The sequence below is a fragment of the Loxodonta africana genome, chromosome 1, assembly GCF_030014295.1.
Source record: "Loxodonta africana isolate mLoxAfr1 chromosome 1, mLoxAfr1.hap2, whole genome shotgun sequence".
Lineage (NCBI taxonomy): Eukaryota > Metazoa > Chordata > Mammalia > Proboscidea > Elephantidae > Loxodonta > Loxodonta africana.
Genome location: NC_087342.1, coordinates 144,149,302 through 144,156,484, shown reverse-complemented (window position 1 = coordinate 144,156,484; position 7,183 = coordinate 144,149,302). Strand labels below are relative to the sequence as shown.

At 39.3% G+C, this 7,183-nt stretch overlaps 1 pseudogene; it reads left to right on the top strand.

Moving 5' to 3' along the window:
- Positions 1-1,574: 1,574 nt before the first annotated feature.
- Positions 1,575-5,357, top strand: LOC104845766 (general transcription factor 3C polypeptide 6-like; annotated as a pseudogene).
- Positions 5,358-7,183: the final 1,826 nt, after the last annotated feature.

Here is a 7,183-nt window from a genome sequence, read left to right as displayed (position 1 = left end):
ATGTCAACGATCTTGTTTAGCTTACTGATTAATGAGGGAACCAGTAAGATATTACAACTGGTTCAAAGGAAAATTCTAAGTACCATATAGATAACAGCCTGTTAGGAAATTAAGGAGTTTCTGGGGGGCGAAAATGTTTACTCACAGAAAGGGCTTGAATCCACCCAGAGACCACCTAAAGGCCTGGTGATTTACCTCTGAAAGGTTACAGTCGTTGAAAACGCTATGGAGCATAATTCTACTCTGAAACACACAGGGTTGCCATCAGTTGAAATCAATTCAATGGCAACAATTTTTTTTTTTTTTTAGTTTTAAGAAAATTAACTTACAAATAGATGCAAAACTTGCTTATTGGGGGGGCAGGGAAATAAATTGTATTTCCAGCTGATGAAATTAATTTGCATGTCTATGAACAAGAGTCATCTGCATTGCTGTCAGTTATCTATAATTTACAGAGCTGCAAAATAGCTGAAATACAATAAAAGCTCAGTGATCCCACAGAATTAGCTAACCTGCCTAGTTTCCCATTCAAGTTACCCAGCAATCTTTTGGGTTCATTTCAGTCTTTCACAATTTTCCCAACATTGGAAATCATGGAAATAATAGATTGCTTTCAAATGCTCCACAAAATCCTAGTTATTCCTCAATTCTTTCACAAGTAACTCCATTTAGAAGTTTTTTCCTCATCCTCTCAACTGATTGGTGATCTCTTCCTTTTGTAGCTCCACAATTCCATTGTCTCTCTTTTATGGGCGGCATTTCAGCATACCTTGAATAACAGTTCTTTATCATATGTAACGTGTATATGTAATATGCTCAAAAGATATGTTTAATAGAATTTAATGTAATTCTTATGTCCATTCAGCTAGTCTTGATTAGTTTTGCTTATAGAGATGTCAGCTTCCTACAAAGATCTGTAAGGAATCGTCTTTGTAAGGAATCACCTTCCACGGAATTAATTTAAATTGAAGAACTCTGGCAATGCTTGCTTTAGATCCAGTCTACTACCAAATCTCTTTTAAACTACTATGACTACCTGAAAACATTTCCACTACTGACTAGTGAATTTAGTGAATGAAGTCATAATCTCTAAAAGAAGGCTATTTCAATGACCATTAGCTGCTATTAACAGGTCAGCAGGGGGCAGTTTATCCCTTTGATAGGCCTCAAGGGAATGGTAAAGAGAACACAGTTTAAAAAAAAAAAAAAATGAAAGGAAAAACGGAAAATGCAGAACTAGAACACTTGGAGTTGGGGCTGTGCTGTGCCTACAATTATTGATGATGAACAGAAGATGAAGATGACCTTTATGGTCATCCTTATGAAGAGACTTTGCTGCTACTTTATCCCCAGTGAAACTGGAAGTTTAGAAAGATATTTCCACGAAGAGTGTGATTAGGAAATGCCTGACCAATGAGACCATCGTCAGAGGTGGACATCTCAGGTTGGGCAGAGATTTGCAGGCGAGGAGAGGAGCAACAAACTCCCAGGGAGCTGGTTCTCCCAGGGAAGTGGCTCTGAACAGGCACGACTGGTGCCTGGGAGGCACCTAGGAGATGAAATGCGGTATCGCAATGCAGCCTGCCGAGATGTGGAGTCAGGAGGATGGAGAAGAGGAGGAAGAGGAGGCAGAGGAAATGGTTATGGTGGAATTGTCAGAAATTATTGATTCAGACTTTAACTCAAAATGTAGACATTTTCAAAAAGCATGACCGGAGTCTCTGTTAAAATTGAAACAGATTATTGAAGGGATAAACCAAAAAACCCGTTGCCATAGAGTTGATTCTGACTCATAGAGATCCTATAGAACGGAGGAGACCTGCCCCATAGTTTCCAAGGAGTGCCTGGTGGATTCGAACTGCTGACCTTTTGGTTAGCAGCCGTAGCAGTTAACCGCTACACCACCAGGATTGCCATTGAAGAAATAGAGCTATTCAAATCAGGCAGCACTTGGTGAGGATTCAACAAGGTGCTCCGCCATTCTGAGGGAGAAGTGAGCTTTTTTTTTTTAAAATAATTTTTATTGTGCTTTAAGTGAAAGTTTACAAATCAAGTCAGCCTCTCATGTATAAACTAAAGTGAGCTATTTTTACAGAAAAGTGGGGAGAGGAATAGTGACTACAATCAAGGGGGCTTTGGGATTGCACACATTTACGAGACAATAGCAAGTTGAAATTTTACAAGGTTTGCTGATTTATATGCCGACATAGGACTCTTGGCTACAACTTAGGAGGCTATGTATACATTCTTCTAGGGGCCTGCCCTGCTAGCATACTTCTGAGACCATCCTGACAAACAAACATTTCTTCGTAAACTACGTCCTTGCCCCTGTACTGTTTGCAGAGGATGATTAAAGTTTCAAAAGAAGTTGCAGCTCTAAATCAGAGGTTTTATTCTTGTTGTTGTTGCTAGGTGCCATCAGGTAGGTTCCAACCCATATAGACCCTATATACAACAGAACGAAACATTACCCGGTCCTGCCCCATCCTCACAATTATTGTTATGTTTGAGCCCATTGTTGTAGCCACTGTGTCAATCCATCTCGTTGAGGGTCTTTCTCTTTTTTCTGACTCTCTACTTTACCCAGCATGATGTCCTTCACCAGGGACTGGTCCCTTCTGATAACATGTCCAATGTATGTGAGATGGAATCTCCCCATCTTCAATTCTGAGGAGCATTCTGGCTGTACTTCTTCCAAGACAGATTTGTTTGTTCTTCTGCAAATTCATGGTGTATTCGATATTCTTCGCCAACACCATAATCCAAAAGCATCAATTCTACTTCAGACTTCCTTATTCATTGTCCAGCTTTCACCTGCATATGAGGCAGTTGAAAACACCATGGCCTGGGTCAGTCACACCTTAGTTCTCAAAGTGGCATCTTTTGCTTTTCAGTATTTTAAAGAAGTCTTTTGCAGCAGATTTACCCGATGCAATGCATCTTTTGATTTCTTGACTGCTCCTTCCATGGGCGTTGATTGTGAATCCAAGTAAAAGGAAATCCTTGACAACTTCAATCTCTTCTCCATTTATCATGGTGTTGCTTGTTGGTCCAGTAGTAAGGATTTTTGTTTTCTTTATGTTGAGGCATAATCTATAGTGAAGGCTGTGGCCTTTGATCTTCATCAGTAAGTGCTTCAAGCCCTCTTCACTTTCAGCATGCAACGTTGTGTCATCTGCATAACCCAGGTTGTTTGTAAGTCTCCTTCCAGTGCTGATGCCATGTTCTTCTTCATATAGTCCAGCTTCTTGGATTATTTGAGTAGCATACAGATTCAGTAAGGATGGTGAAAAGATAAAACCCTGACACACACCTTTCTTACTTTAAACCACGCAGTATTCTCTTGTTCTGTTAGAATGACTGCCTCTTGATTTATGTGCAGGTTCCTCGTGAGCACAATTAAGCATTCTGGAATTCCCATTCTTCACAATGTTATCCATAATTTTTTGTGATTGAATGCCTTGGCATAGTCAATAAAACACAGGTAAACATCTTCCTGTTATTCTCTGCTTTCAGCAAGGATCCATGTGACATCAGCAATGATATCCCTTATTTTTTTTTCTTAGGAGGGCAGAATGGAAGACTTTGAACAAATTTGATCCAACAGTGGAGCTTAGATTTAGAACTAGAACAGTCATCTTTAATCAGTGCAAGCATCTCAGTTTTAGGGTGCCTTCACACAGTCATAATTGACTAACTGATCCTCTGAGTAAATAATTTACTATCTAATTTTTAATATGGTCTCTTAGCTTTTTGCAAACATTTGAAAGACTCTTTCCTGGAAAATTCTTTAAGCAATCATTGTTACAATCTTTGCTGTTACATCTTGCTGAGAAAACAATTCCTTCTTTATATCTGGTTTAAACTATACCATTTCTCAAGCCCCTCTGAAAACAACAACTGTGAGCTGTTTCTCTCAAAGTTAGTGTTAAGCAGAAGTAAAGCATCCTAGGGTTTTTTTTTTTTTTTTTAAAAGATGGAGTTTGGCCTGCACCTTGAGCAGAAGCCTCTCTCATGCCAAGCACCTAGATTTTTGAGGCTCTTATTTTTTACACAAAATCAACATGAGATTTTAGGAATTGACAATAAAAGGCCCATCCTAAAAATACAGCTATGTCTTTGCTGAGAAGTCTGAAGACACAAGGACCTGCGTTATGTTTGAAGAAAAAGCGCAAAGTGTGGATGTAGAAGACAATAATTAAAACAGTGCTAAACATCTGGGTCTTAAAAGCCTATGAGCAACCACCTAGGATACTCCACTGGTCTCACTCCTTCGGGATCAGGGATGAATGAAGAAAACTAAAGATACAAGGGAAAGATTAGCCCAAAGGACTAATGGACCACTTCTACCACGGCCTTCACCAGACTGAGTCCAGTACAACTAGGTGGTGCCTGGCTACCATCACTGACTGCTCTGACAGGGATGACGATAGAGGGTCCTGGACAGAGCTGGAGAAAAATGTAGAAAAAAATTCTAACTCAAAGAGAAAGACCAGACTTGCTGGCCTGATTGAGACTGGAGAAACCCTGAGAGTATGGCCCCGGACAACCTTCCAGCTCAGTAATGAAGTCAATCCTGAGGTTCATCCTTCATCCAAAAATTGGATGGGCCCATAAACCAAAACGAGACTGAGGGGGCCCACCAGCCTAGGGGCAAGGACCAGAAGGCAGGAAGGGACAGGAAAGCTGGTAATAGGGAACACAAGGTTGAGAAGGGAGAGTGCTGATATGTTGTGGGGTTGTTAACCAATGTTATAAAACAACATGTGTACTAACTGTTTAATGAGAAAATAGTTTGTTTTGTAAACCTTCACCTAAAGTACAATTTTAAAAAATGATATAATATAAATGCCATATAATGAAAATGCTTAGCATGACAAAAACTCTCCTGACAGAAAAGACGGAAGGGGAAAAAAATGTTTTCTTTCACAGTAGGATGTTCCATTTCACCATGACATGAGACTTGGAAGGTGGTAGAGTGGCATCATCTATTGTATTATGAAAATTGAGTAGGACAATGATTTCTCCTATAAATCCAAAATAATTTTAACTTTCTACATGAAAATGAAGATGAAGACATTGTAGCTGTGACACCAAATAAACCTAGAGTTGGAAGAGGAAGAGATTCAAATGAAAGATAACTCAGACTTGAGCTTTGAGCAGCAGAGACAACTGCACTGGAAATAGAGAATTCTGGTCCTCTTATTGATATCTCTTCTTCTGAGATAGAAATTTCTGTTTCCATGGAAACTCAAGATGCAGCCTTAGAAACCACTCCTAGATTATTATTTCTAATAATAGTTGTACTCTTCTTAGAGATTTTATATCAAATAATTGACTCTGTAGCTTTGAATTAGACATCTATTTTCATATTTTTGTTTGCTATATACATTTCTAATTACAGCGCAGCTTAATGTAGCCAAAAAATATTTTAAAGCCTTTCTTAAAGATACCTCTTATTTTTGGAGTATGTGGCCCTTGAAATACAATTTAAATCATGATCATTACCTAATGTTTATTTGGGTTGGTATTACACTGAAATTTGTATGTCACTTGGGTGACATAAAACACCATCTTTTAAAACTAGAAATTATTGCATTGAGACCCAGAAACAGTTGGCATCCTTGCATAAAAGACACTTGGTACCAATTATTTATGGACTAAATAGGTCTAGGATTCCAGATTAAATTACCCACAGTTTTGATTCAATTAGCTTTTGATTCAGTGCCTATGTTTTTAATGACAAAGTTATTTCAGGAAAAGTTGAGCACTAGAAAAGTTTTGCCTAGCTAAGATTCCCCTGAAGGGAGAATGTGAGTCACACAGTACTTATATTAGCAAATAAAATCACAGTGCATGTCTGCTGCCTGTGGATTTTAATTTGCAACAACAATAAAGTACAAGTAATGGGCCTTAGTTTAAATAGTTGGATATAAAGTTCAAACCAGAGCTAGGAGGTAAGGTAAATGTCATAGGCCAAATAACCTGAGTAGACTTACAGAAATGCCTTCTGCCTCACATCTAGGTAGCCTGCCTCCCCACCCCATACCCTGGATATCTTTATGTGAGTCTTGTCACTTAGTTCTTTCCAGGACTTCAAACCAGGTCATTCTGGTTTGAACCCCTGCTGAGAATTTGTGTTTCCACTCCAGATGTACTGAATCAGAATCTGCATTTTAACAAGATCTCCATAAGAATCACCTGGGGATACATAAGAATCATGTGGGAATCTTGTTAAAATGTAGGTTCTGATTCAGTATATCTGGGGTGGGAATGCAAATTCTCAGCAGTGATTCCAACTAGAGCAAACCTGTCAAAGCCCTGGTTCTTTCAACTCAGATTGCACCTTGCACTTATATTCCTAGTTATCAACTTAGAAATATCACTCACTGGCCGCAGGTGGGAACAGTAGAATATGACCAATACAAAATTTTAAGTTGTCAAAGTATTAATTTCCCACTCTATGCCTCTCCTTGGGGTACACATTCATTTCCAAATACAGTGCTCATACTTCCCCCTCTTCATTTATTAATTTATTATATCATTTTTTATCTTGTTTTACTTATTCAGGAAACCCTGGTGATGTAGTGGTTAAGTGCTAACACTGCTAACCAAAGGGTTGGCAGTTCGAATCTGCCTGGCACTCCTAAAAAACTCTATGGGGCTGGTCTACTCTGTCCTATAGGGTCGCTATGAGTCGGAATCGACTCAACAGCACTGGTTTTTTTTTGGGGGGGGGTTTTTTACTTATTCATTCAAGTACATTTATGCATTCCATCCAATAAACAAACACCCACTGAGAACCTATGGTGTTCCTTAATGAAAGTGCTATTGGCATTTTGGGTGGGTTAATTGTTTCCAAACAGTAGCCTGGGTGGTGGAAGCAGTTTCCCATCAGCTGCTAATCTAAAGATTGGCAGTTTGAACCTGCCCAGCAGCTCCATGGAAGAAAAGTCTGGCAAACCGCTTCCCTAAAAATTGCAGCCAAGAAAACCCTATGGAGCAGTTCCACTCTGAAACACATGAGATCATCATGAGTCAGGGGCCAACGTGACAGCAGCTAACAGCAGCAATAACAATCCTGTGTGCCAGATTGTCTAATACGTTGTGAGACATTTATTATCCCTGGACCCTATTCATAAAACAGTGTGCAATCCCTGTGCAATTGATTCCCCTCCCCGCT